This window comes from Tupaia chinensis, unplaced genomic scaffold (assembly GCF_000334495.1).
Source record: "Tupaia chinensis unplaced genomic scaffold, TupChi_1.0 Scaffold149448_1, whole genome shotgun sequence".
NCBI classification, from domain to species: domain Eukaryota; kingdom Metazoa; phylum Chordata; class Mammalia; order Scandentia; family Tupaiidae; genus Tupaia; species Tupaia belangeri.
Window position 1 is genome coordinate 1121544 of NW_006209292.1, and position 3604 is coordinate 1125147.

General features: G+C 47.1%; 1 pseudogene; it reads left to right on the forward strand.

Annotated features, from left to right (window-relative positions):
* The first annotated feature begins 2354 nt into the window (after positions 1 to 2354).
* Positions 2355 to 2907, forward strand: LOC106734168 (60S ribosomal protein L17 pseudogene; annotated as a pseudogene).
* The last annotated feature ends 697 nt before the right edge of the window (positions 2908 to 3604 follow it).

Consider the following 3604-nt stretch of genomic DNA (forward strand, 5'->3'; position numbering starts at 1 on the left):
AAAATAGAATGTAGAGAAGATGATATTGTGTACTTTCCAAGGGTAGGCCTTAAGGGATCTGCAACTTCTGTTTTGGCTTCTGGAAATAATTCCTTCTTTTGAAACTTAGCTGCCATGCTGTGAGGAAGCCCAAGCAGCCACATGGAAAGGCCCATGTAGAAGAGAACCAAAGCTCCCAGACAACAGCCAGCATGCCCCAGCCAGCACTGATTGCCAGCCATGTGAGTGAGGCCATTTCTGGCCTTCCAGTCAACCTAATGACGCAGCCAGCACCATGTTAGGCTGGAACATCACTTGGTTAATGCTTAGATTTTTGAGAAATAATAAATCATTGATAAATCGTTGTTTTAAGCCATTAGGTGTTTTCTTCGAAGTTTATTTCTTGACAGAGAAAGAGAAAAAAATTTCCATCAACAATTCCATCTCCTCCCCAGCCTTCCCAGTCAGCTTGGACCATGGGTGCCACTTAACTAGCCTGTTTGGGGAAGAGAGAGATTCTGAAACACTTTCCTTAGACGGGATTTTCAGTCCTTTGAAGAGAGAGCAACATGTAGCACACTGGTTGCAGAATCTGAGCCACAGTGGTTGGAATTGAAACTGGCTCCACTGGGACCAGCAGATGGCATAATGGTTACATCGCTGGACTCCCATGTAGTCAACTGTGGTTCGAGTCCCAGTCCCAGTGACTTAAAAGTCATGCCGGGTTTGTGTGCCTATGTGCCCAAAATCCTGAAGAGGGACTGCAGCATGGCAATCCCCCCTGGGGAGATGATTTCTTGCTTTCTGTCTCTCTGTCTCTGGCAATTGCATGTACCCTATAGAAAACATCTCTCTTAAAAAAAATAAAAGGAAACTGGCTCCATTACTTAGCACCTGGATAACTTTGGACAAGTGACTCCTCTGTGCCTCAGTTTCCTCTTCTGCCAAAGGGGATACTACTGCTAATACTACTCAAACTAATCGTAGGGGTGTGTGGCAATTAAATGAAGTAAATACATGTGAAACACTAAGAACAGTGCCTGCTACAGCACATGCATGATGGAAATGTAAGCTATTATTATTTCATGGCAACTGCAAAAACTGGTTTATAACTTCCCAGCAAGAGCAAGGTGTTTACTGTTGACGTGGAGTGGATGACGTAGGCCCCCGAGCCATGCTATTTGTTGCCCTTGCCATCCCCACCCCAGGCTACTGTGAGTGTTGGCTGCTAATCCTTCCCTGGAGGATTGCCCCAGGAAGTGGGGGCCATCTAGTTAGAAGGTTACACAGACTACCCCTCGCCCCACCCTGGTGCAGCTTGCAGCCAGTGACTGACAGGGAGGACAAAAGTCTGTTCCCTTGCCCCCAAATGAGACCCACTGTGTGGGCAATTCCCACTGTGGAATCAGGTTGCAGCTACACCCAGCTGTCAGCACGTCCTAGGAAATTCCTTCCTCTGCTCTCTCCTGCTGCCTCATTCCCATTCTCCTGAGAGCTCTTCCCCAATATGTCATGTGTCCTCAAGTCCCCAACTCAGTCCTTGCTTCTAAGAAACCTGATCTAAAACAAAATATTAATGTGTTAGTGGCTTCTGGAACTGGGGTGACTCTGGGAAGCCACTTGACCAAATGCTTAATTTCACCTCAGTGAGAAAATGTCCATATTGGAGAAGCTACCTGCAGCCATGCACCAGGACTACCAGGGATGAGTCAGCTTCGTTGCTGTTCCTACCGTGCTCATTTTGAATAGAGTGCTAGATAATACTACTATTCGTATAAAATATCAAGTCCTCCAAAAGTTCTAATTCAAGGAAGCAAAACTGCAATCGAGACAGAAACCACACAGTCATTTCTTTATTTTTCTTTCTTTCTTTTTAAAATGTTTGTTGTAGAGCACATGCACTTGCCGAGGAGAGATAGAGAGAGAGCACCTCCCCCACCTTGGGGAATGATCATGCTGCAATCCCTTCTTTATTTCTCCATCTTTTAGGGTTTTGGGGCATGCACACATGTGCTGGTATGTTTTTCAAGTCACCTTGTCCATGACTTGAATTGCATGATCAGCCATGTGGCTTCCACCTGCATTACCCACCCGGCCACACACTAGCTCACACAGCCATTTTAAAAGGGAAAGTTAGCAGGGCCAGCAGGTGGCGTGGTGGTTAAGGGCGTTGGATTTCCACATGGCTGACTACGGTTTGAGTCCTGGACCTGGTGACTTGCTTTCTCATGTTCTCTTTCTCTCTCTCTCTGTCCCTCTCTGATTTAATTAAAATAATTGAATAAATAAGTAAATAAAGCTAAATAGATTTTTTTAAAAAAAAAAAGGGGGAAAGGTTAGCTCTTCTCGTTAACTGCCTGAGGTGACTTTTGAAAATGGTTCACTATTCACTTGACCCAGAGAACCCCACAAAGTCATGCAAGTCAAGAGGTTCAAATCTTCGTGTTCACTTTAAGAACATTCGTGAAACTGCCCAGGCCATCAAGGGTATGCATATCCAAAAAGCCACCAAGTATCTGAAGGACGTCGCTTACACAAGCAGTGTGTGCCATTCCGTCGTTACAATGGCGGAGTGGGTAGGTGTGCCCAGGCTCAACAGCGGGGCCGGACACAAGGTCGGTGGCCCAAAAAGAGCGCTGAGTTTTTGCTGCACGTGCCTAAAAATGCAGAGAGTAATGCTGAACTTCAGGGGTTAGATGTAGATTGTCTGGTCACTGAGCACTTTCAGGTGAACAAGGCACCCAAGATGCGCCGTCGGACATACAGAGCTCAGGGGCGGATCAACCCATGCATGAGCTCCCCCGCCACACTGAGATGATCGTCACTGAAAAGGAGCAAAGTGTTCTGAAACCGGAAGAGGAAGTCGCACAGAACAAAGAGATATCCCAGAAGAAACCGAAGAAGCAAAAACTTACGGCACGGAAATAAAGTCAGTATAAAATAAATGCAGATAAAAGGAAAAGGAAAAAAAGGGAAAGATTAATAGGAAGAATTATTAACAGGGGGCCTTGGAGGACAAGAGTTTGACTAGGAAGAAGTTGGCGTCACATGGTGGTGCAGCAGTAACACAACATTCTGTGATGCTGGCTCATGTGGGAAGGTTCTAGGTTCATGTCCGGAGACCTCCCTGAATACACCTGGCATATGTGTGCCTATGGCCCAGGGCTGGCTAAGGCTGGGAGTGGATCTGGGGGTGCTGGCTCTTTCTTTCTCTCTGTCTCTGTTGCTCATAAAAGAAATACACTTAAAAAACAAGAGGCAGAGAGAACTCTGAAGGATACAGCAACAGCAGATATAGGGAGCAGCCCTAGGGCTACCTCATGCTACCCTTGCAGCTCAGAGAGTGACCAAGGAAAATCTCCCTTGTCCCCGTGTTCCAGGCTGGCAACCCTTGGCTCCCAGGAAGGTGGAGAATTGCTGAGACCCCTGGACTGACAGGATTTGTTGGGAAGCTGCCCTCTGGGGTGTTGAAAGGAGCCATCCACAGGGAGATGCTGTCCTTGGAACTCAGAAAAGGAGATTCCCAGAGAGGTGTTGTATTGCCAGAGAGGTTGACAGAGGTTCCCGGCTGCTGGTCACTGCCAGTCCTCCCAACCCCCTGCCCTCCACGCTGTAGAAGCGAGAG